The following is a 27,312-nucleotide window of genomic DNA, read 5'->3' as shown; positions in this document are numbered from 1 at the left end:
TTTTCTTGGCACTACAGCCCCAGTGGGCCTAGGTCTACCTCCATGAACTTCTCCGTTCACTTCGGTTTTTCTAGATTTTACACATTCGGTAGGACTCCTTGGGCGGGTGATCAGCTCATCACAAGGCCTCTACCTGTACACAAACAGAGAAAAACGCACACACACAAACTAAACATCCATGCCCTGAGTGGGATTCGAGCCCACGTTCCCGGTTTCCAAGCGAGCGAAGACAGTACATGCCTTAGACCGCTGGGATACCGTGACCGGCTTGATTAGATCTTACTTGTACTGTTTTTCTTTTAGCTCGTGTGCTTGTGCTTCCTAGATCTGACCGTTGCAGGTACCTATGTTTATCGCTATATTGAAAACGCATGTCTATATAGCTCTGTACCCAAGGTACAGTGCAACTGCGAACACGGGGACATACACAAACTCCTACAAATGTTGGGGAACACTGAGAACACTCCTGTCCAAGGAAAGTGGTAATTTACTAAGATCATTCATCATTTTGAGAATCTTACTATTCTTATTTGCTAAAGTGACGAAATAACATGCCATATCAACTGTCGGTGCACTTTGTGTTAAGGTATTTAGGCGTTCATGTCTTATCTCTCTTACACACACATACCACGAAAGTCTGGGGACTATATACGTGTATATATATATTACAAAATTTAATTAGAAATTATTCGATTTTACAACGCCCTCACCAAGTGAAATTCAACTTACGTTACTGCTCAGTATTTTCTTTCTGAAGCTCTTAGCTCATGGAGTATCTGAAGAAGAACACCATATTGTTTCCATACGTGTGAAATTTTTTTTTTGACGTTTGCTATATAGAAAACTGCATACTGAGGAGCTTCATAACTTGTACTCTTCTCCAGCTATAATTAGAATGATCAATTCAAGGAGGATGAGGTGGGCAGGGCATGTAGCATGAACGGGGTAAAAGAGAATGCACATATTATATTAGTGGGAAAGCCAGAAGGAAAGATACCACTGGGAAGACCAAGGCGTAGGCGGGTGGCCAATACTAAAATGGATCTTAGAGAGATAGGATGGGATGGTATGGATTTGATTGATCTGGCTCAGGATAGGGACCAGTGGAGGGCTCTTGTGAACACGGCAGTGAACCTTCGGGTTCCATAAGATGCTGGGAAATTCTTGAGTAGCTGCAGAATTGGCGGCTCCACAAGAAGGGCTCAGCTCTATGAGTAAGTATTGTGTACTGTATTTGTATCTTTCGTGTTGGCTACGTACATTTTGTTGTGTGGTGTCAGAATGATTTTGTGTTGACGAAATTCAGTGTTGTGAATTACTTGTTCATTCCTGTGTACACCTGAAGGTTCGGCCACACAGAGCGCTACGTACGCTATGTTCGCTATACGAACAGAAAAATATCTCCCTTTATTGCCAATGTGACTGGCCACACAGACTTCCGTACGCTACGTACGCTATGTTCCCTATGTTAGCTGCGTCACAAAGTGTACACAGCGTACGTAGCGCTCTGTGTGGCCGAACCTTTACATGGACATGACCTTCGACCGCATTCGAGGCCAGAGCTGCTGAACAAATGGTCCAGCGGGAAGTCTGTACTCCTTGTATCGATGAGATCACATGATTCAGCTGTTTCTAACGAGGCCAGCATTCGTAAGACGGACGACTGTTAGATTGGGCCTGGTCAGGAATACAACGTCCATGATGTGTTCGCGTACGGATATTTTTAGCTCAAACGGAAACGACATAACATAACATCCTGTGCTAAAAAGTTGAGAATGTCTGACACGTTTAAGTAGTACACAGATTCAGAATTGAATTAAGAACATCCCTCAATTTTATACTGCAGCTTCATATTGTAAGACACTGTTTATTATTGTACAGTCGACACAATTCTGGTATAAACACACCATACCTTTGCATGTGCTACATGTTTCGGCTTATTGCGGCCGTCATCAAGTATATGTAGTTTTCAGAATCACCTATCCTTCCATCTGCTATACCTCCCTACACTGGCCACTGTTTACACATTGGGAGTGTGTTGTATAGGTATGTTGTTTATGTAATTCCCTTATGTTATGAAATATATTAAATATAAAAATTTATTTTTTAAATATTAAAATATTGTAATTGGAATTAAATTGAGTTATGTTATATATATTCCTCCTCTTAGTTTATGTTGTCATGCCCCTTTTTTATGCTGCCAGATGTTTAGGTGGTGTTCGAAAGTGCGCATTCTTGTTTTTCATGGAATTCTTCCTGTCAACTGAAATATGAATGTGCCATTAATGCGTGTATTATAAGTTTGCTTCGGTCTAGAAAACCGAAATTAACGACCGTGGGGATTCGTTACGCTGACCACGCGACACCCTCTTTTCGCTAAAGTTGGTACTAATTTCGCCGACAAGTGGCGGTCGGTCAGTATAGTTCGCTTGCGGACTAAAGCCATGGAATTTGTTTTGATTTTTGTTTTGTTATAAGTTTGCATGTTTGGGTAGGGCTGTGTTTTTGTCCTTACCTTACGTTGTTGTTGGGTTATGTGTTGTGGTGTGTGATGTGTTGTTCTCGTGTTCTTTTCCATTCTTCCCATGGTCTGCTCTGCAACACACATGTTCAATATTTAATACATTTCATAAGGTAAGGTTCTTACACAAACAGCATACCTATATAAGGAACTTGCAATGTGCAAACATGCAGTGTGGGAGGTATAGCAGATAGAAGGGTGGTTGTAAAAGCTCTGTGTACCTGATGATGGCCCCAGTAGGCCGAAACGTGTAACACATGCAAAAGTATGTTGTGTTTGTACCAGGATTGTGTGGACTGAATAATAATAAACAAAGAAAGTTTTAAACGTGACCAAATCGTTTTATATACTGGCTGAGATATTTGTGTTTTTGTACGCCTTTCCATTGTGTTGATCTTCCTCGGCCCTCCTGAGCGAATGGAAAGGCAGCATCTCCGTCCTGTCCAAAACTCTTGAAGTCTTCCACTTTTCGAGTCTGAACTTCTGCATCTGATTCTGTGTCGTCATGTAACCTACCACTCAGCCACTTGTACCGTGCTTTGGACTTTTCGCGACCTAAGCAATGCACTTATTTGTAAGTGAAATTTTTATTATTCAAGAAGTTGGAACGTTCCTATTCGACCGTCTCTAATTAATGAAGCTTCTTTGCCGTGATTAGTTTAATTACGCGGCTTAGAATATTTTTGAATGCCTTCTCGATCGGAAACCTGTTTGCAATTCGTCTAAAAGGGCCCATGCACGTAGGAGTGTGGCTCGCGAGTCCGACTCGGCTCGGGTTCCAATGAGCCAAACTCGTCCGTGTGTGGGTCGTAAAGTTGAGAGTCAGCTCATGCGTTTGTGGTGAAATTAATCCGAACCCGGCTCCCGAGTCAAGCTCGCCGAGCCGGACTCATACGTGTATGGGCCGTTTAAAGAAACAAGCATCGTTAATTGCAACACCTCCATGTAGATTGTAATACATTACTAAACTATAAGTTGTGACGCAATAGGGGCAATCACAAGCGAATGCAACGATTGGAATACTTCGACTATTCTTTTCCTGTTTTTCTTTCTAAGTATTTTCACGAATTGAACCGTCTGACCTGTTACTGCCCGTAATTAAGTCTGAAACACAAAATATTCAACAGGTGACAGGCCTGTGTGGACCGTCCCATCGCAAGACGATGCAAGAGCACGCACAATGACGCAGAGGAAGGCATCTCATGCTTGGTTTCATTGGTGATTTGAATAGACTCGTCTTAGCTGCACTTTATAAACAAATTTCAACAAAATTAGCATACCGGTAGTTTAAACTTTGGTGATGGTATATCCACCATGCGAGGTATTACCATTAATAAAGCCATGACTCAGTCGTCAGAGCCTCATTCGTGAAAGCAGAATGTGCCCATGAAGGATTGGTTGTTGTTAAATGGTAAGGGTTTTGTGAGATGAATCATTCTCCTTCGAAGCCGCGACCCCAGGCTACACGCAGCCTAAGACTTGGATTTTGTTTTCAATTTATTCATTAGAATATGTTTCCTCTCAAATACTGCGTCCTTTTTCGTACTAACTTCAGCTTCTTGTAGCACACAGAATCACACGATTTTATCAGAGATATTGGAAGTCTCACTTGACAACTGTAAAGAGCGGAGTTTCAGTAGATGAGGTTCCCAGAAAATAGTTTGATATTTCTTGCGGCTCCTATGCTGGGATCGCGGGATCTGTTTTCCGAAATAGGTTTGTTTTTCATGGCTTCCTTAATATGTTCCAAACTAATCAAGGACAGTACCGTGAAGTAGGCAGTTGCTGTATGTATTCCGTCTTGGTTCGTCCATGATCACACAACCGGTATTCCGATCTGCTTAAGTTTTATAGTCCAAGTCTGAGACAGCTGACTAACTTCATGGAGCCGAGTCCTACTTGGAAGGGGGGAGGTGGTCAGCTTTCAAGACATTCCCAGCGCATATGGAACCCGAAGATTTATTACCGCCAATGTTTCTCATCCTAAGCCAGATGAATCCAGTCCATTTCCTTCCATTACATATATTTCAAATAGATTTTAATATTATGCTCCCATATGAATACAATAAATACAAACCACTCCGTCCAATGTGACATATAAGTTTTTACCACATGAAAACTTATCTCCCTTACACGTTTCGGTCGTTATTGACCATCTTCAGAGGGAACATCGTTACGAACTGGAAACTACCATCACAATAGGTGTTTTGGTTTAAAATACATACACTTATATCCTATAATGCACAGTACACATAAGGTCGAACATTTCACAATCACAGCAGCTTCCTGGTATTCTAAAGTTTTTAAAAGTTTCTAGATGTTAATTTAAAAAACCTTTATTGTCACTAGTTGAACTTTTTTAAACCACGTAGGTTCGTGTCCGTACTCCTATCGTCCTTTTTGTATGGGGCAGATTTTGTGCCGCCTGTCTATCTTGATGAGGAGGTTCTTGATGTCGTCCAGGGTTTGTTCGTGGCTTGCTGTGTTGTTTTCACATTGGACGGAGTGGTTTGTATTTATAATTGTTAGTGTGACGGACCAGAATGAAACAAATCAAATTTATGCTCCCATCTTTGTCTAGGTCTTTCTTGTGTTCTCTTGATTAGTGACTGGCTTTCGGATTAATGTATATCGTGCTTACTGGACTAGCTGCATAATATTTACTCTTCACCAAATGTGATTATGGCAATGAAATCGAAGAGGGTGAGGGTTAATACGTATGAGAAATGAGAAAAACGCACAAATTTTTGGCCTGAAACTTGAAGTTAAGAGGCCCCTTGGGGGACACCTAGAGGCAGACGAAAGGCTAGTATTCTAAAAATAATGTGTAGAAGTATATTGTGACGGTATGTTTTGAATTAATGTGGGTTAAGTTGAATGAAGTGAACATGGAAATATTTCGAATTTCTCAACTGACAAGGATTTTCTCGGATAGCTGTGATGATGTTGCCTTCTCAAGAAGGATTCTTTTGTAGGAAGCTCGTTAGTTAGGATGGATGAATCAATATTTTGGCCTGTATAGGCCTATACTTGGTAATAGAAGGTGTGAGATATTCGGGGCGTCACGCACACATGCGAGAGAAAGAAATGCACACAAAATTTTAATCGGAAGACCCGAAGGAGACCTAGGCATGGCTGGAAGGATAGACTTAATGGTAAGATGAAACTTGCATGAATGTGATGTGATGATGTATACTGGATTCATCTGGCCCAGGATGGCACCACTGACGGTCTGGTTTGTTTTCAGATCGGCTGAGAAATTATTAGATTGTGAAGGAGTTTCCTCCGTGGAGTTAGTTATATCACTTGAGCTGGTGTTTACCTTTCTAGTCTATTATGAAAATGTCCCGAGTTCGATACCCGCTTGTAGCCACTAATCTTAGACTTTAGAGAAAAGCCGCTTTGACATCGAACACCTGAAGACTGAAACAGCCAAATTCTGAAACGTCTGGTGTTGACGGGAGCATTGCTCTTCGTGAATAAAACGAGCCACATCCCAGAAGATCGTTGTCATAATTTTCATTGCTGTGAGAATCAGTTGAGTGGCTTTATGAACACGCGGAACACTGAGTTCTGTTTGTTTGTTTCAGGATGATAGTGCGGAGAGAGCCGGAGTCGAAAGGGTGCCGCACCCCTTGCGGCTAGTTGCACCGCTCCGTCTAACTGCAGCATCCACTGAAGTGAGTACTAAACTAAACTGGTCTAAATGAAATGTAAAGGCAAGGTTGTCTCTCTTCTGCAGCCACGCGCCTTGCAACGATGCAGCACACGGAGGTGAATGGTCAGCTTCATGCTCTGGTCTGTCGTAATCTGGGAGAAAGCCATTGGTTAGGAGGCCCCATTGAGGGTAATGTAGGAAGAAATTTTGTTCCTGCCAATTTTGGCACCCCCATCATCTAGCTCCTGGCCAGTTATCAGTTCTTCTGTAACAGTTGGTACTTATGAACCTAGGGTCTGGACAGCCAGACTGGGGCACGAATGTTCCTTTATATCACAGCGTACAGACAAACTTTTTAGGGCCAACCCAACTGCCCTCCTATTCACTGGTTATCGGGAGCTTTTCCCCAGGGGTAAAGTGGTCGGAGCGATAACCTGACTAAGTCCCTTTTACTGCGGCCACTTCTGGCCTATTGTACCAGCCCCAGATGATAGGTGAGGGTGATTGTGGAGTAATTGGTGGAATGAAGATTGACAGGGAAAACCGAAGCACTCGGAGAAAACCTGCCCCAGCGCCACTTTGTCCACCACAAATCCCACTTGACCAGACCCGGGATCGAACCCGGACCGCCGCGGTGGGAAGCCAGCGACTAACAGCTTGAGCTATGGCGCGGCCCACTAACCTGACCATTAATTCAATCGAATACCGAAGTTAAGAATATGTTGACTGTACCTCAACTCCCTGGGCTTCATGGCTTTGTGTGTGTGAAAGTGATTTATTTTTGTTCCTTAGGTGAGTTCTGGGGGGAGATGGTTTTGCAAACAAGGCGCTAAGTGATTTGTATATACCTCCCCTGGTATTAAACCGAGATATCGAATTTAGGAAAACATTCTTGTGGAGAATACTGTTTGAAACGGCTCTTAACCTAGGAGTAGAGAGGAGTGAGGAATGTTCTGAAGTGACTGAGGATCATGTGCGTGTGACATGGTGGAACCTTGCGTTTTATTACCGGGCACGTAGTGTCTATTAGTCCTTTACAGTCTCACATACAATACCATGTTCTATAAACTTTATTAAAAGCTGTTCACTTTAGAAAGTCTATCACTGCATGTTTAGACAAATGTGATCATCATCAGGTGTTAAAATTATTTGACTAGGAAACTGCTGTCTTCTGTTGTTGCTTATGTTGTTAACATGAGAGTCCTCTCGATGCGCATGCGTGTTTGAGTTAGTGGGCTGTATTCTCCCGTGTTGTGCTGTCCCTCTTGTTGACGAATGCAAAGATGCAACAAAATGCTGACATACTTGTATACTGTTACCTGCCGTTACTTATTCTCTTTCCCTCGGAATGCTCTGCCCCGTATTTAAACAAATATCTGACAATGCGTCTCACATCGGCTGTGGTGATCTACAGAACCTCATCTGCGAAGGCATGAAGGTGTTATTACTATAAAGTTATGAAAACTTTTTTAAGACACTGCACCCAGAGCCGGAATCGATTGAAGGGCGACCACATCAGTCGATGTTCGTTACAATTCGCTGCAGATATTAGGAACAAGAATAACGAGGCTGCCAGTAAATCAGATTAGTTTGGCTTGCTGTCATATTGGTGGTCCCTTGCGGTAGGCAAAGTTAGATGCGGGTACATACAACCAGAATGAGTTTTTTATTATCAGGCGATTTAGAATTGTCCATTGAAGTTTGAGCTGTGGGTACGATCGGATTGTTATTTTAGCGAAATTTATAATGAAGTACTTAGTAGAAAACCGTGTGGAGGCGGGGGCGAATACCTGCACCGTGACCCTGCGAGTCGTAGGAGGCGACGAAAAAGAAGACTCAAATCTGAGATAGTAAAATATGGTCACGAGTCCCAAGGGACTTGGACCCGAGAAATACTGCGCTGGCAAGGGCCAGCAGCATATACAAAAGACAGACCCGTCCTCTCGTCAGAGAAGGCGCCCCACAGAAACAAGACCGTAACTGTCGAACAGTAATAAGTATCTGGTCAAGAGCCTCAGATGGGGCTCGACACCAAGACCTACTGACTGAACGTCAGTCGCAATGTGACTTTGACTTTGAGTACCTAGAGTATCTCAGCTTTAAGTAGGTACCGATGTAAATTTTGGCCGGGATATCGATTTGATTTTTCTCAATTTTCGGCTTTTATTCTGTACGAATCAAATTACATTTCGTAATTCATCACTCATGATCGTCACGTTTCCTAGGATGCTTCATGTCAAGTGTAGTTGAAATGTTGGATAATACGTACGAATCAACAGGTTTGCGTAGAGAGGAGGGAACCTTCGTTCATTTACAAGTGTCTGTCTCTCCAACCCTGGAACATGTAATGATGATGCACTCCATGAAAATAAGAGATTCCAAAATGTAACACCGACAAGCGGTAATACAACCAGAATACAAAGCGATGTAGTACATATCGGCCAACTAGATCTGTCACACTACTGGAAACCGAAATTAATATTTAAAATCTGTTTCTTTAAATACTCGCCGGCAGAAGGTTCCAAATAAACTTTATAGACCTGTAGGCATTGGACATTTTGTTTTTTGTTTTTTTTTCCTAATTTCCTGTATATTTACAATCTACTCAACATATTACGAGTATTTAGTAAATGTGATAAGTCAATTGACACTGTAGGTGTTGCCGGCCAGTGCCGGTTCACCTTATGTTACTTAACTAAGTCTTCGGGCCACTGTCTCTTGAGCCTTCTAGGTACAGTTTGATCACTAATGAGCTGGTTGATCAGTTTATTTTTGTGGTTCGTGTTCCTGTTTCTATATTTTGCGGCCTGAGAGTGTATTACTTCCTTGATGTATGGTATTTTTAAGTCCTCATGTAGGGTCTGGTTGGAGACGTACCATGGTGCATTTGTCATTATTCTTAAAATTTTTGATTGATAGTTCTGGAGTATTTTGATGTTGGTTGGTTTCGCGCATCCCCATAATTCTATACCATATGTCCATATGGGTTTTAGTATGACTTTGTATATGATTAGTTTGTTATCTAGAGACAGTTTGGATTTTTTGCCAATAAGCCAGTTCATTTTATTTGTTTTAATGTTGAGCTGTAGTTTTTTTGCCTTTATGTGCGCTTTCCACGTTAGCTTCTGATCAAGGTGTAGACCCAGGTACTTGACTTCATTTTTCCGAGGGATAAATTCACCGTTTAACATCGGTTGTGGGCTTTCTGTGGATCTAGTTGTGAAGTTTATATGGACAGATTTGTCATTGTTGACTTTGATTTTCCATTTGTTGAGCCAATGTTGTAGGATGTTGAGATGGTTCTGAAGCTTTTTGGAAGCAGCTATGGGATTCTGGTCCAGCGCCAAGATCGCAGTGTCGTCAGCGAATGTGGCCATGGTGGTCTCATTGGCGGTAGGTATGTCAGCTGTATACAGAAGGTACAAGAGCGGACCCAAGACACTGCCTTGGGGTACTCCGGCTTTTATGGGATAGTAGTTAGTTTCAACTTTCGTTGTCTTGATGTCGAAGTATCTGTTCGACAGGTAGGACTTTAGTAGCAGGAACAGTTGACTAGGCATAATCTTTTTTATTTTATATAAGAGTCCTTGGTGCCAGACTTTGTCGAATGCCTGCTGTATGTCCAGGAATACCGCTGCACATACTTTTTTGTTTTCTAGTCCATCTCTTATTGCGTGAACTATTCTGTGACATTGTTGTATAGTTGAATGTCCTTCTCTGAATCCGAACTGGTGGATTGGTATGAGGTTATCAGGATTAGATAGCTCTAGAATCCTGTTTTGAAGTAATCGTTCAAATATCTTGGAGAGCACTGGCAGTAGGCTGATGGGTCTGTAAGAAGTTGCTTCCGTAGGAGGTTTACCAGGTTTTGCAATCATAATGATTTGAGCAAACTTCCATTGTTCAGGAAAGTAGGATAGATGCAGCATTCTGTTGTATAAGGTGGTTAGGAAAACTATCGCTTTTCTTGGTAGATGCTTGAGCGTTTCCCCTACTATTAGGTCATGTCCTGGGGTCTTGTGTGAATTCGTGATTTTAATCTGAGTGATGACTTCGTTTGGTGTAATAGTTCGAATTGGTGGTGACAGTTGACACGGGGAATCAAGATAGGAATTTATTTCTTCATCCTCTTGGTTATTTAGAGGGGTGAAAGTTCTGACAAGATGTTCAGCATATATTTGTGCTTTTTCGGAATTGGATCTGGCCCACGTCCCATCTTCTCGCCTTAGCGGAGCTATCGGAGTTGTGGGTCTTTTGAGTTTCTTGGTAGCTCTCCATAATGAGTGGTCGTTAGGTTCCAGATTTGTGATGTAGTATTCGAAAGTTTCGTTGTTGAAGTCTTGGATAGTAGCATGGAGTTTGTGGGTAAGTCTGTTGAGATACCTTTTGTCGTTGGGATTTCTTGTGGTTTGCCATATTCTGCGTGCTCTCCGTTTTTCCAGGACCATTTCTTTGATGCGTAGTGGTAAATTATTTTCTATTGTTTTTTGACAGTGTGGGGGTGTTGCGTTCCAAGCAGCCTTTTGGAGAAGTACTGTAAAGTCGTGAACTGCTTTTTCGATTTCGTCATGTTCCTTTAATCGTGTATTGGGTTTGATACGTTGGTTTATGTATTCTTGGTATTTTTCCCAGTTTGTTTTTTTGGTGCATAGGTGGGGGACAGTTTCCTTGGTCAGTATTTCAGTGCTTACCGTTATGATAATAGGGCTGTGGTCAGAGCTAAGATCAAAGCTCGATTTTATGTCACAGTGAGTACTTGGTATTTTCTTGGTGATTGCAAAGTCAAGAAGGTCAGGTATTCTATTCCTGTCAGCAGGCCAGTATGTCGGTTCACCGGTGGAGAGATAATCCAAGTTGTTCTGTTGAATTGCTCGTAGTAACATGTTACCTTTAAGTGTTGTAAGCCTGGAGCCCCAAGTGGTGTGTTTGGCGTTCCAGTCGCCTGCCGCTATGAAGTGGGATCCTAGTGTGTTAAAGTATTGTTGATACTCTTGTGTTGTAATCTTGTGTTTAGGAGGACTGTATATCGCAGCAATGGTGAGTGTCCAGATAGTGGTTTGTATTTTAACTTTTGCACTCTGTATCTTGTCAGTTATATACGGATTTAATTCGTGGTGTCTGAGAGAATTTTTAATTATTATTGCCGATCCGCCATGACCTCTTCCGTCAGGATGATTCGCGTAGTATACCGTATAATTTGGTATTTTGATTACCGTTCTGTTAGTAGCATGGCTTTCGGATATTAAAAGGATGTCAACTTTATTCATGTTTAGAAAAATTTTTATTTCATGGGTGTGGTTCGATAGTCCGTTAGAGTTCCAGGCGGCTATTATTAGCGTCTTATACGTCAATGGACGATTTTACTGATGACAGTGGTAAGCATGTTCAGGATCATGCTATTCTGATTTATCAACTGGTTAAACATTTCTTTGAATTGATTAAGAAAACTCGTCAATGTAGTTGTTAGTATTTCGGTTTCGTTGTTCTCTGCTGATGTGTTTGTATTGTTGCGCGCAATTTGAGCATATGTGGGCTTTCTGCTTTGTTGTGGGTTCAGCGGTGTAGTGGTTGTGGATATTAGTCCGAATTGATGTTGATCTTGCCGTTGCTGGTTCTGTTGTCTGATGAGCGAAGAATTTCTATTGTTGTTAGTCTTTAGATTTCTTAGATCCTGATATACTGAGCAGCCTTTGAAATTTGCAGGATGGTCACCATTGCATAAGGCGCAAGTGGCTGGGATGCTTCTTGGTTTTTTACAGGTCCTTGAGTCATGTGCACGACCACATCTGACACAATTATATGGTTTTGTGCAATACGTTCTTGAGTGACCATATCTCTGACATCTCATGCATTGGATTATGTCGTTTCTTTTTCTAGGTGGTTCCACTATTATCCTTGTGTGGCATAGGAATTCAATGTTGTATATGTCTTTATTATTGTTATGTGGTTCTAGGTCAGCGTAGAATAGAGGTAGCGGGTTTTTGGTTATCCTGTGTTTAATATTGACTATATTTCTGATCTGATGTCCTTTGGCGCTAAGTTCTTCCTTGATCTCTTCTGCTTGTGTGGTTGGATGAAGACCTCTAATTACTACACGGTAGGCCCTGTCTTCTTTCAGTTGATAGGTATGGAAGACTATTCCTTCCTCCCTTAAATGATGGACTAATTTTCTGTATGCTTCAACGGTTTTTAAGTTGATTTTAACTGTATTTTCGGTGGTTGTTCTGGTGTAATATTGTTCATCAGCTACAATTTTTGAGAGAGATTCAGTCATGGCTTTGAAGTTTGTGACTCCATATATGTAGATGGGAGGGGGTTTGTGTTCTTGTGGTTGTTGGTGTCTTTCTACGGTTGGTTCTGGGTCGTCTTCTTTATGATCACTGGATTTTTCTAGCGGTTGGTATCTGTTGGATGTGCTGGTCTCTTCGGTGGTCACATTTATTTCGTTGTATCTTTTGCGTCTTTTCCTTTTGTTGTCAACATACTGCCAGGGATGTTTATCTGTTGGGGCACCCCTGTTCTGCATGTCTTCTTCCTCGCTGGACATTGAATAATCAAGTAGATCATAATTGTTGGTGTCCGTTTGGAGTGGTTGCATGGGGGTAGTCGCTGTTGGGGTGGTGTGTCTGGGTGGTATCTGCGATAATTGCTGGTCCTGGTTGTAGTGTCTTGTGTATGGATTTGGGTGATTCGGAATGTAGGTATTTACGTTCATGTTGGGTTGAGGTTGGATGATGGGTGAATAGTGTATATTAGGGTGACCCTGTATGTTTTGAGGGTAGAGAATGTTTGATTGACCCGGTACATTTTGTGGCGAATGCTTTCCTTCTACTCGGTGGTTGAGCACTTGGATGGTGTATCACAGACGCAAAGTTCAGACCTGGTCTCGTGCCAGCTGTTCAGACAAGTGTGCCTTGTAGTGCCACTGTGTTATTCTGTTCCAGTGTTTCCCGTGTAAGAATGAGGGATTATCCAGACACCGAGAGTGAGAACGTATTTGCAGTAGGTAATTGATATTTTCTAACCGCGTACCTACGATTTTACACAGAGTATTGCTCATTCGTCATTTATAGCGGTCACATCTCATTATTCCTGCAAAACGTATCCTGATGTATAGGCCACTACAGTGCTTAAGTCATAAATATAGTTTTCTTGTATTTTGTTAGATGGAAGGGTGCGGGTTCAAGTCCGGGTGAGGTCATTGGATTTTTTAAATTGACCTAATCCTTCCAGCAGCACTATGGCCCTGGGGTCGACTCAGCCTCTAACAGAAATGAGTACCAGGAATTAATTAAATAATTTTCCTGGGGAGTAAAGCGCGGCTGACAACCTTACCGCCATCTTTGAGCATGTTACGTCAACGTCTCACAACTCTATGGACCTTCATGGCCTGTTACAGGGATAGCTCTACTTTACTTACTTATTCACCCAGTAGATGTTATAAAATCTGTTATTCTTACTGTGTTTATGTACCGATTTTATTGTACGTTAACTGTTTTTATTAAAATGTATTTCGACTTCGAATTTTATCTGAAATAATATATCGTGGCGTACACATCCGTTTCTAAGCAATGACTCTGAATACAAATACCATTTCTGGCTAACGGCTTGTTAGACACCTTCCAGCGGCGACGAATACGAACGCAACAACAGACTTACTGTTGGAAACAGGTTGTTTTCTGTGTGGTCCGTGCCGAGATGTTGTAAGCAAGGGTCAAAGTCAGTGTTCAGTAGTTAGTCAGTCTTTGAAGAGAAGACTAGGAGATTGGTGTGAGATGGCCATCAGCCTTGGAATTAGTGCAGTGGAATGGAGCTAAATTTAGTAGAGTCTAGACCAGGCATGTTAAACTCAACTTGTACAGAGGGCCACCTCAGCCCTATAAATAATAGTCCAGGGCCGCACTTCAAAATAGAAATATACATTAGATTTTGATACAAGGAAATTTAATTCTATTCATTATTTAGGAATAATCTCCATATAATTACCTAAAGTGGAACACTTATATTTTGCCCACAAATCAAACATGTAATTTTACCTTCTATTTCACAACAGAAATAAGCGATTTCCAATTTTCCTTGAAACACACGGCGCTCACTTTCAATAGTTCTTTTTTTGCTACTTGACTTTTTTGAACGCGACATTGCTAGTAGGACTAGTAGGAAGGTGTATCTTGTCTCAATGGTCATAAAAGTGAAAGTTTGCTAGCAGCCCATTAGACAATGGCTGGGGGTTGCAAGCTAGTTTTAAGGTAGAAATCCGTTGCACGTGTCTGTCAGTTGCCACCCTCCTTGTATTCTTACCACGCCTCCAAAAGGGATTCTTGGAAATACTTGGGGTGGTGAGGCTGAGCGGATTTTAGTGCATTACCCTTCTGAAATGCAGTAGTTTTTCCTTCACGAACTTTACAAACCATTAGTTGGACAAACCCTTCTGCAGTTCTCACAATCACTTTTCTTTCAGCCTACTAATTTATGTCTGCGTGAGACTTGTTGTCTTCTGGTCTGTTGGAAAATTGTGTTTACAAAAAATATTTCTACTAAAATTTTAATATTGATTTTAATATCAATTAGCTCTAAAAGTTGAGGGGCCGCATGTTTGACACGGCTGGTCTAGACTCTTTAGGCGGCAGTTAGAAGAGTAGGAGTTAATTGTGAATAATATTAGCCAGCGGGCAACGGCGTGGGCACAGAAACTGAAGAATCTCCATTCTTGAGCGCTGTTACCAAGCAACGACTAGGGAAGACTATAAAAGGCTACGGCTTAGTGTGTGCTGTAGGGATTTGTGTAGTGTGTAGATTGGCGATAGCGCTGTGATTCAGCTTTCATAGTAGACCTTGAAGCACCGGATTTCAACGAAATCCTTTAAATAATAATAAAAAAAACACCAGGGCCGGCATCACGGCTTCCCTGTTGTGCGTTCCTTTTCGTGCATTTTATGCATTGAACGCGTAAAAGTCAAAGCCCCGCGATGTATGAGGAGTCATATAAGGGATGCAGTTAGGCTTGCTGCGACCAGGGGTGGTGTTAGCGATATGGAGGAGGTCGTGAACTCCTGAAAGTGGGCTCCTTACGGTCATTGTCTTAATACATATATAGATTCTGCCTCGCACAAAGAGATCGCATTTCGTCTTAGTTATTTTAACCCGATTTGTAGTGCGTTGCCTACTTATGACCTTAAATTCTGGCCAGGGAGTCAGTTTTTACATTCAGAACTGGATCATGCATAAAGCCAGGATTCTCGGCTACAGCTACTGATTTCTTTACGAGAGCTAATGCAATAAAAATCGTGTGGTTTTAAAGTGAGCAGTAATGGAAGTCTGGATGTGGCTGTCAGCCGATCTAGATTGCAGGTTGCGGGGGGGGGGCAGTCCTTTGTGATGGAGTGTATACATGACGGCTGCGTGATTCAATTGGCCGATATTCGTCTGGTAATAAAGGTGTTACTTCTCGAGTATGGACGTGCACGACCTTGAAGATGGAGGTTACGCTTGGAGGCCTGGGCCGCTGCATTATCATAATTGATACCTTGAATTGTGCGCATAACTTAATGCGAGACTGGTCCGAGATCACCGTGTCTTCGGTTCAGAAGTGTCTGGATAATTCGGCGCGAGAGAGTGTATTTGCTTCTTTGTTGAATTAACCTGTTATGATAGCGTAGTTGGTTGAGGCACTATGCTACAAGCTGGAAGGTCGCGGGTTCGATCACCGATGAAGTCACTGAATTTTTCAATTGACCTAATCCTTCCAGCCCCACTATGGCCCTGGGATCGACTCATCCTCTACCAGAAATGAGTACCAGGAATCTTCGTGCGGGGTAAAAGGCGACCGGCGCGTAAGGATGACAACCTGACCACCATCTGTGAGCCGATTGTCTAGAGAAAATGTGGGAGCATCGACATCTGGCAACCCTATGGGCCTCCACGGCCTGTTGCAGGAACAGCTTTACCTTACCTGTTCATATTCAGTTTAGTTGCCGAGATCATCTGTCCTTCGGTCTACCTACGTCTCTTCTTCTCTCTTCTTATACGTGGGTTATAATTTCAGGCAAAGTTGTTGTTCCTACAGTGCCCCTTCAGATGTTGAATCCGTGGTCTCTTATGTTGGACTACTTGATCTTCTAAGTCGAATTTCAGTATTTTTTTGTTATGTGTATTAACTTTCCTCCTTATAAGCGCGAGTAGGATTTATATAACATGAAAACTATTCAAAGGGTAGCGTTTCCAAAGGAGTTACTTGACCTCCACGTTAAGATCAACGACCTTTAACACCTGAAAGCCCGCATAAGGACTCCAAACATGCTCTAGGCAACGTGGAACGAAGTCGAATATCGTCTGGATATTTGTCGTGCCACCAAGGGAGCCCACATTGAAATTCATTGAGAAAGTTATATACCCATAAAAACTTCGATAGTTTCCCTTTGTACTCGTAATGGCATAAACCATAAATGTGTATAATAAATTCTTTCTGAGATATAGTTATTTTATTTTGGATATATTTCATCCGGACACCGTGTACTAAACATATGAATGGGTCTACGTGAGAAAGTATTGTAACCGTGCCAGACACTTGAATTCAAGATTTTGGTGTATATATTGTACGTGTTACGCTCCTATGAAGAAACGCTGGCGTTTTGCGAAGCCATCTGTCTCAGGTTATTTGCCCGTTTAGCCCCTAAATTTTCGAGTCTGAGTAGTGCGTATGACCTACGAAAGTCTCAATACAGTCCTGGGCGTAGCATAACAAATTCCGGCATGCTTGCTCCTTTTTTTCTTTTTTGAGTACTTTCGTAATCTGCGAGACTTAGGAAGAAAATCTGTTTGGTATAAACGTTGTTCATTCTTTTTTGCAACTTGTATTTGAAGCATGTATCGATCCGGCAAATATTTTGCGAGTTGCGCTCGGTATGCACTCTGAAACGCAGCCTGGCGAATTAGTAAATACATTTACATCTCGTTACTTAGCAAAGTGTGCTCTCCGCATAAAAACAATCAGTACTAGTATACTATCGAAACTTAGATTATAATTTGTTTTTTAAAGTACTGGATACTATCGATAGTTAAGTCGGTATAGCGATTAGGTTGCAGGCTGGGCAATCGAGGCCCCGGCAGTGGCAAGGGATTTTTTCCCATGACGTCCGCCCGGCTCTGGAGCCAACCCATCCTCCCATCCAATGTGTACCGGGGGGCTGATAGTTACCCTGAAGTTAAAGCGGCCGGGGCGTGAATCTAACCACTGGCCTCCATATATTGTTGAGGTCCAGCATGATGGGCCATACCTCTACTCCCCCATACGCCTTCAGTGGTGTGGTGTTAGTTAATTAAGCTCAAGAATAAATTTACCTCTGTAGATAACTGTAGTATACTCGTACAAATTTAAACCTTTTTCGTTTTCTTCGTATGCTCTATGACGTAAGATATCGTCAGCATATTGAAAATAGTTTTAAAAGTATTAGAATAAACTGAAAATCCGTTAATATGAACGGTTGTTTTGAATTTGTCTTTGCCAACTCAGAACGGGAAGTTGTGTTCAAGTTGTGACCATAACCATGAGAAAGTTTCCCTCGAAAACTTTGTTTTATGGCACTTCTTGTTTACATGGTTGCCCTAGACGGTAGTAACGCATCCGATGTTGATGTAAGCAGTTTACTAAACCTCGTGCATATAAAAGAAGTCAGAAATATGACCTGTCTCTTCAGATAGCGTCTGCAGTGATCCGCCCCATCACTTTGATAGTTCGAGGCGCGACATTTCTTTCTTCGGGGATTAATAAAACCTCTTATCAAACACGTTTAATCTTAGCTGCAGTCTGCCTTTCATTTGAGCCGAATACTGACAAAATGTCACGCAAGTATTATAATTTTTATCAACTGGAATATTAAATAATTTAAAAGTTTTTGGCTGTGGGTTTCTAGGTGATTGTTTTTCAACGTGTGACCAGCGGACCGCCGTCGATCCGCGGCTTATCCCCCTCTGGTTGGGATCAGAACTGGGTACATTTTACACACTTGCTGTGTGCCCTGTGAATCTCTGTGACCGGATCATTGGTATGTTGTTGTGTCTTGTCCTTTACGCGCCTTTTGCTGTGCACATTCATCGGTGGTGCATGTAATGTCAGTGCAGACATGCATTTAGTAACGGTGACGTGGGTCTTTATCTCAGATGCAGCTGGACTTTGTTTGAAGTTTATTTGTATTTAGGCTTAAAGCTCTTATTCAGTAGCCGTCATATACGTTATGTCACTTATATAAATGTTAGCATTTTTATCTTTGATAATAACTCCTGTGTTTCCTTCGTCACAAGTGATTTGTGTACTAATTACTTCTTGAGAAGCCACTAATCAATCATCTTGTCAGTAAATTTTGCAACTATTCTTCGCCTGTTCACAAATCCCGCTATATGAATGCATTTCACTCCCTTATGCACCATTTATTTACAGTTTGTTGTAACATTAACCAATGTGTTATTATTTAAAACTTTCCAAATCTTGACTAAAACGTTGAAAATGTAATTTAATGTAGTGTTCCCTCACACTTTTTATGGTTATTACACTGATAAGTTGCAGCCTTTCGCTGTGAACGTGTGAACGTATTTGTTACACCCGTAGCGGGTGTTACAAATTACTCGCTGTTCGTGTAATGCACGCTGCGGTTTTAAAGGTGTCGACGTTACAGATTGTGGTGTCATCTATGTGCTGCTAGTAATGAACGTATTCACGAAAAGTGGCATATTTTAAAGATTTTGCATCATATTTTCACGTGTCCTGGTTACGTGGCTAATAATTAATGGGTTCTAGATTATTTTAATCGATTTATTGGACAGTCACAAGTCGTAACTGCAAATAATTATAACACTACGAAAGATTACGGGCACAATAAGACACAAAGTAAAGTCTTCAGCACTTCAACTCTTGTATGCTACTGGAACGAATTCGCTGATTTGTACGAAGCCAAACCAGTTCATTAATTTCGTAATTGATTCCGCAATCCCGCAATTGATTTAATTCGACTCGAGTCTTATGTTACGACTGACTGTCCTTTGTCCAGTCTCTCTTGGAATAAAGCCCCTATCTGGGGCTTACGACCAGATTTTTATTACTGTCAGACAGTTGCAGGTTTGTTAATGTGGGGCGCTCTCTCTGACGAGAAGACGGGTCTGTCGTTTACAATTGCTGCTGGCCTTCGTCAGCTGAGTCATTCTCGGGCCCGAGTCTCTTGGGACTCGCGACCGTATTTTACTGTCTCAGATTCGAGACTTCCCTTTTCGTTGCCTCCTGCGTCTCGGAGCGTCACGGTGGAGGTATTCGACCCCGCCTCCAGACGGGAGTAATTTAATTTAATTCGTCTGGCAAACTTTCTTGGTATAATGTTCCGGCGAACCGTGTAGAAGTCGCCTCTTTCAACAGTAGAATTATTACGTTCTTAGTCGTTACTCTGCTTTGAAATGTTCGTTCCCGTGGATATTGGCTTTCAGTCAAAGTTGCACTGCTCATATCAAACCCCTAGTAACCGAAGTTCTGTAGTTGCCAGCCTTACCTAGGAAACATGTATACCTAGCCGTTGCCTAGGTATACATGTTACAATATATAATACGAGAGCTCTTTGCATTATCTCATTGGGACCTTTTCTGTGTTGATTTTTTGTCCCCTTGGAACTACAGCCCCAGTGGGCCTAGGCATACCTCCATGAACTTCTCCGTTCACTTCGGATTTTCTAGAGCTTACACATTCGGTAGGACTCCTCGGGCGGGTGATCAGCTCATCGCAAGGCCTCTACCTGTAGACAAACACAGAAAATCGTATTGTGTTGATTATAGGCATCAGTAAATTGTTTTCTAAGGCTTTTACATTACTCAGTATGTCAAGAAATGTGTGTTTTGACAGATACCGTGTTCCGTTACAGACGAAAGAAGCCAAATATTAGATCACAGTTTGAACAGATTGAGTCTAAGCAGTACCCACTTTTTTTAAAAAACACGAACACAGAAAAACGCACACAAACATCCGTGCCCTGAGTGGGATTCAAACCCACGATCCCGGCTTCCGAGCGAGCGAAGACAGTGCACGCCTTAGACCGCTCGGCTACCGTGACCGGCAATCAGTACCCACTTGCATTACTTATACAAGAAGCGCAATTGTAGTGTCCTCATCTACGCTTAGATTTCGCAACTGGTTTTATCTTGTGGTACGGAATTATGAAACGATATACGCATATCATTGGAACTGCTATAAAGATACAGATTTATATATTGGACGTTTCTGCAACATTTTCCCTCCGTATTTTGAGTCAAATTCATTCCGTTCGTGTTGTATTGAAGTGGGACAGAAATCCGGTATGTTCTCCTAGCCGAATATTCCGTAGACATTTGGCATAGAATCAAAATACAATATCTTGAAGTTAAACTAAGACATAAAATTGTATATTGTTTTAGGTTCAATCGGCCCATCAACGTCGTCACGGCTTTGTTCTGTAAATAGACAACCTTTAAACTCGTACGAATGCAATACTATGCAGGCCTTAATTATCTAAATATAGAACTTTTCCCGTTTCTTTTTCACGTTTTGAATGGTAAAAATTAGAACCGAACTGTATAGGAGTCACGCAACTTTGTGGTAGGTTAGTGATAATCATAAGGATCAGGTAGCTGTTACGTAGGTATTGTGTAGTCAGGTGCTGAGGTTCTCTCGTTTATGTCTCACCCTGCGTTCCGTTTAAAATACGGTTATATAATAATTTCTCCCGAAGTACCGTATTTACGCATGTATAGGCCGCACATTTTTTGCCAAAAATTCAAGAGGAAAACTGGGGTGCGGCTTATATTCGTAATATTCGAAATCACACTTCATTAAAAAAAATTATATTCATAATTAGTAATACAGGGTGTTCTACTCCTGAAATAGTATTCCAAGAAAATTATTTTTTCTATAATTTCTGTCTGAAAATTGTGCTGCGGCCTATACATGCGTAAATACGGTATTTCTGCATATCCTTCTTTCCCCTGTAGAGGACAGTTTAATGAATAATGAAAAGGAAATGTCGTGGAATGAAGCAGTCTTGAGCCAATATGAAGTTCAATCCCGAATTTGGTTGAAGAGACCAAGGAAGATCACGAAGTACCTCAAGTAGTCGGTGTCCCTGCCTAGATTCGAACCTCTTACCTTCCGAATATAAGTCTACTGCATATCATTTGGCAGTGCCTAGTGTCGGCTCATGCTGTAGCTTTGTTTACAAGCACTTAAATGTTGATGTTGACGCAGACTCGAAGTCCCTGCGTGTAGAATTTGAACAGACTGGGGCAGAGTGCGCGGTTCAATGCTACATACTCTTAATTCATATATGGTATTTCCCAGTTTGCCGGCCACGGTAGCCGAGCGGTCTAAGGCATGCACTGTCTTCGCTCGCTCGGAAGCCGGGATCGTGGGTTCGAATCCCACTCAGGGCATGGATGTTTGTGTACAGGTAGAGGCCTTGCGACGAGCTGATCACCCACCCAAGGAGTCCTACCGAATGTGTAAGATCTAGAAAAACCGAAGTGAACGGAGAAGTTCATGGAGGTAGGCCTAGGCCCACTGGGGCTGTAGTGCCAAGGGAAGGGAAAATTTCCCAGTTTAGATTCCTGTGCTAAATGTCGTTGGAGGTGTTCCATGGTTTTCGTCAGTCGTGCCAGACGTCCCGTGGCAGTACCTTAAAATCATGGGCTGTACGTTTAAATACAGAAGTTTAATTTCTTTTTAATAATTGGGTCATGTTGCACCGAGCCACATCTCATGTAGATTCCGTTGACGAACAATTCATTTATATTGTCACGAGTTTATGGTCGTGACTAATGATAACGGGTTCTGGAATGGCTGATTTGATTTATTGACACCTTTTACATTCATTCATAGCACTAACAGCAGTCTATCGGAACCGGGAGATCAGCATCAGTACAGCTGCTAGGGTACGGGCCTGACGATTTGGGTACAATTCCCGAAAAAGGATACTTTGTCATCTCCGTCTCGCCTACTCAGCTTCCTATCCAGCGGGTACCGGGGGCTTTTTCTCCTTCAGTAAAATGGCCGAGGCGTGAAGCTGACCAACTCTATGCAGTGTCAAGGATACAAATGAGTATTCCATGCGTCTTTGTGCCGTCGTGCTTAGTTAACCACAGATACTAGTTTACTTGTGCACGCTGTAAAGTAGTTGGTTGCGTCACTGTGCTACAGCCGGAAGGTCGCGGGTACGATTTCCTAAGAGTTCATTGAATTTTTCGATTGACATAATACTTCGAGCCGCAATATAGCCCTGGGGTCGACTCAGCCACTAACAGAAATGGGTACCAGGAATCTTCCTACGGGTAAAGGACGGCCGGAGTGTAATGCTGAAAAACTCACGGCCATCTGTGATCCTCTTGTCAGAAAATGTGGTAACCTTGATGTCTCACAAAACTATGGGCCTCCACGGCCTGTTTCAGGGATAGTTTTGCCATTTCTTTTTACTATTTTACTTCCTTTGCAGGCTATTTGATAGTAGAAGGCAAGACAAACATTACAAGAGCACAGAAGATTTTTTTTAATGTAACGGTTTTTACTAGAAACGCTTCCTTCCTTCTGTGCCGTCGGTTTTTAGCAGTTGCAGAAATGAAATGCAAAATCGCGAACCCGTCGTGAAAATTAGGTATGCCAGAATATTATACTTGGCATGGGTGTACTAAACAGGTTCGTTTAAAATTTTAACCGTATAATTGCATTACTTCACAGTACAAAATTGACAGTTCAGATCTATGGGTCAGGATTTTAGTAGTCCAGCAACAAGGTGGCTTTGTGGAGCTTTCACGTTATGACATACTTATGTACTTCGAGAAGGGTTCTTCGCTATGGTAGCCCTATTTTCTCTTTTTCCCCCTTTGGCGCTGCAGCTACAATTTGGGCTTTGTCCTACCTCCATGAAACTCTCCTTTTCACTTCGGTTTACTAGATATTAGACTCCTTGGGCGGGTGATCAGCTCGTCGCAAGGCCTCTACCTGCACAGAAACACAGAAAAACGGGCGCGCGCGCGCACACACATACAGATACAGATACACTAAACATCCATGTCCTGAATTGGATTCGAACCCACGATCCCGGCTTCCGAGCGAACGAAAACAGTGCATGCCTTAGAGCGCTCGGCTGCCGTGACCGACAGTAGGCCTATTTACACTCATTTAATTTAATTTTCCCTTTTGAATGCAGATGTATTTTTTGTAAGAAATAACTCAGAAATTTCGTATAAACGGCGTTGACAAAACGAGCAGACTAACTCATTGGTAACGCTCCCGTTGCTTATTCGGGAGAGACCCTTTTCGAGCCTGTCCCGAGGATTGTACATCGTGACAGAGGCTTCTCTCAGCCTGTCTCAGCCAAGTGCCGGAGTTTTGCCGTAAATTGAACCGCGGCTTCACATTCGCTACCAATCTCATAGCACGATGCGTCACAAAACAAACGAATACCAAAAGTGGAAGAGAAAACTGTTCAGGACGCAGTGCGCAAGACAGCCTAAATCTTTAAAAAATAGTTTTACTTAGCAATCATATTTCGTAAATAGATATGTATTTACTTCTGTGTTTGTGTTGTATGGAACATCTCTGTTTATTTACGTTTATAACAGTGTTTAATCTGTTAGCTTTGCCTTTGGCCCAAAAGAAATTATCTGTATGCCTTCTGTCCCAGTCCAGCTGATGGGTTGGATGGGAAGTGGGATTGGTCCGGGCTAGCGTTCCTATTTTGTCATAGCTTCCTGGAGGCTGTTCCACCTTAGCTCATGACCACTTTATGTAACAATACCCCTTTCATTGCAGTGCTTGCTATCACCTTAATCTGCAGTACAAAGGTGAAGTTGTCTCTGTGCTTAACTAATTAAGCACTACGCCATGAAGGCGTATGGGGGAGTGGATGTATAGATCCACATTTTCTTGACCTTGGCACTAGCTGGAGGTGAGTGGCCAGCTTCACGTCCCGGCCGCTTTAACTTCAGGGTAACTAACAGCCCCCCGGTACCCATTGGATAGGAGGTCGGATGGACCCCAGAGCCGGTCTGGACGACGTGAAGAACAGAAAATTTTTGATCCTATCAGGACCTGAAATCCGACGTTTTGGTCTTCCAACCCGGAACCAGCCGGTATACCGACTACACTAGTAGTATAACGTAACGTAATTGTTGATTTGTCATTGTGTGCACTATGGCCCTCTGACACCTGATCGCCTGTTAGTGTTTAAACAAGTGTAGGACGGTGTACCCGAGTTCTGCGTGTACGCAAATCTTAAACGTGTCCTTAGCTATTTTGTGTTCCACATTGACCGGGATAATCACTTATGGATTACTGATATGAAGCTGTTGTTGATATAGCGAATCAGAAGGGAATATTTTTTGTTAAGAGTTCTGACATAACGACGTGTAGCCAGCGTTTCGGTGGAGCATATTCAGGATCGAAGAATAAACCAGGTAACAGTTTGTAGGCCCTGTTGCTGTCTCCTCCATGATGGTTTGTTACTTGGCTTATTCTTCGACCCTGATGATGTTGCTCCTGAACTTTGGTTGGCTTTAGACCGTCTGCATGGCGGTATATCCCAGACGATAGAACTGTGGGAACCTCAGTTCCCACGTTTTGTGCAGACTGTGTTACTGACAGTAAAGATACCAGTATTACACAAATGTAGGCATATGCAGGAACTCCCACCCCATCTGGCTCTACAGCCCTTTGTTGGGCCTGGGCCACTTTTCAATTCCTTAATCCTATACACAGTCGGTTTGACTCTTTGGACGGGGATCAGCCCGTCGCAAGGCCGCTACCTACAAATAGAACAACACACAGAATTAACGCACAGAGACATCCATGCCTCCAGGTGGATTCGAACCCACGATCCCAGTGTTCGAGCGGGCGAAGACACTTAATTCCTTAGACCACGCGGCCACTGTGATGGTCGCCTTTACCCCACGTTTTGTTAAATACTGAAAAGAGAGTCTACCGATCACAGTGGCTGCGCGGTCTAAGGAATGAAGTGTCTTCGCCCGCTCGAACACTGGAATCGTGGGTTCGAATCCAACTCAGGGCACGGGTGTCTGTGTTTATTCTGTTTATGTTAGGTAGCGCCCTTTTGACGGGCTGATCCCCCTTCGAAGGAGTCCTACCGATTGTCTTAGATTACGAAACTGAATTGAAACGAAGGGTTTCACGGATGCCCAATGCTACAAGTAGGAGCAACAGTAGTAGTAGAAGAAGAAGACAGCCTGAATTGACTTAATGGGTTCTGTGATACAAGTGGTTAGTACCAGTAACCTCAAGAATAGGGCCGCGCCATAGCTCAAGCGGTTAGTCGCTGGCTTCCCATCGCGGCGGCTCGGGTTCGATCCCGGGTCTGGTCAAGTGGGATTTGTGGTGGACAAAGTGGCGCTGGGGCAGGTTTTCTCCGAGTACTTTGGTTTTACCTGCCAATCTTCATTCCACCAACTGCTCCACAATCACCCTCACCTATCATCTGGGGCTGGTACAATAGGCCAGAAGTGGCCGCAGTTCAAGGTACTCAGTCCCACCCCACTAGCAATAAAAAATAATAATAATAACCTCAAGAACTGGTACGTTGTTGGTATAAAATCATTCGCAGATCATTGATGTCTAGATATGTTTTGCATTTTGAGAAGACGATTAAATGTTGCACATTTTTCAGGCTGTTGTTGCATAGATTTGCATGCAAACACATGTTTCTTCATAGCACTGAAACATCCGCAAGCTTATTAGAAAGCAGGCGACGCGATATCAGCTGCGGATCGAATTCTAAGGTCAAGGTTAGCAACTCTGCTCATGTCTTCTGTCTTGTAGTAGTAGCATTGTTTGGGTAATGCTTTACTAATAAGTCGCATTTCTTCTGGTTCTTAAGTTACAACTCCTAATGATGACATTCTGCAGAATTTTCCACGCTAAAGCAGATTACACTTTCCTTGTTTTCCCTTCCATTTGTTATTCGTCCCTCATTTCTTTCTTTCCTTCTGCAGTACGAGAAACTGGAGATAACTTCGTGACAGTGAAATATTGGTACCGATCAGATAGGGCAGCAGGGCTGAACATAAAATTTTCGGCGGAGATACTGATAAGATATGTAAGATGAAGAAAACAGCCTTCTGGGATGTGGCGCCGTGTAGATATTGTGTTAACCAACGTTTCGGAGGAATGTATCGCCTCCATCTTCAGGGTATAAAAAGTATGTTAGCACTTGCTCACGTTGGTTCCTCGTTCGCGGATTTTCTTATTTTTTCTTCTACCCTGAAGATGGAGGCGATATTTCCTCCGAAACTTCGGTTAACACAATATCTACACGGCGACACATCCCAGAAGACTGCTTTTTTCATGTTCACCGCCGTGAAAACCTCAAATCTTACAAGGTATATAAGATGCCCACTAAATGGAATTTGACTGCCACAGATGAAGCTAATGTGTACATGGTTTCTTCTGTGCTGTCAGTGCTGGATACATGTGCCTATTACTTTGGCTTGAAAACATAAGCAAGACAAAAATGGTGTTTCCGCACACTATGAAGAGGGCGGTGTGTACATTCAGCTGCTATAGTTGACTTTTATACCTTGAAGAGTTTTCCCACTTTTCATTTCTTCATTCAAATTTCTTTATGACACCGTTAGAAGGATACAATGATATTGCTGCATAAGGAGAAATCTACAGCATAAGGAAAATATATAGCAAACATATAATCATACATACCAACATGTAACTACATTATCAGAACAACGACTCAACGATAGTACCACTATACCCGACTTGCAATACGATTAAACTGGAGATAACGCATTTGAAGATACAAGAGTTAATATCATACTCACCTCGGAAGAAACCATACCAGAGCTACCAGTATACCAGCGAAATAACTATTAGATATATTTTTTTTTTCCCCTGGCACTACAGCCCCAGTGGGCTTAGGCCTACATCAATGAACTTCTCCGTTCACTTCGGTTTTTCTAGATCTTACACATTCGGTAGGACTCCTTGGGCTGGTGATCAGCTCGTCGCAAGGCCTCTATCTGTAAACAAACACAGAAAAACGCACCCACACAAACTAAACATCGATGCCCTGAATGGGATTCGAACCCACGATCCCGGTTTCCAAGCGAA

General features: G+C 42.4%; 1 protein-coding gene across 2 annotated transcripts in view; it reads left to right on the top strand.

Moving 5' to 3' along the window:
• The window catches only part of LOC111874680, a 536,164-nt gene that overhangs the window by 419,473 nt on the left and 89,379 nt on the right, over positions 1-27,312 (top strand). For both annotated transcript variants that reach the window (XM_033755542.1, XM_023870380.2), the window contains one exon: positions 6,112-6,201. The gene's annotated coding sequence lies outside the window, so the exon portion shown is untranslated. The remainder of the gene's footprint in view (positions 1-6,111; positions 6,202-27,312) is intronic.

Source organism: Cryptotermes secundus, unplaced genomic scaffold (assembly GCF_002891405.2).
Source record: "Cryptotermes secundus unplaced genomic scaffold, Csec_1.0 scaffold56, whole genome shotgun sequence".
Lineage (NCBI taxonomy): Eukaryota > Metazoa > Arthropoda > Insecta > Blattodea > Kalotermitidae > Cryptotermes > Cryptotermes secundus.
Note: the sequence above shows the minus strand (reverse complement) of the source record. Positions and strands in the feature narration are given on the sequence as shown.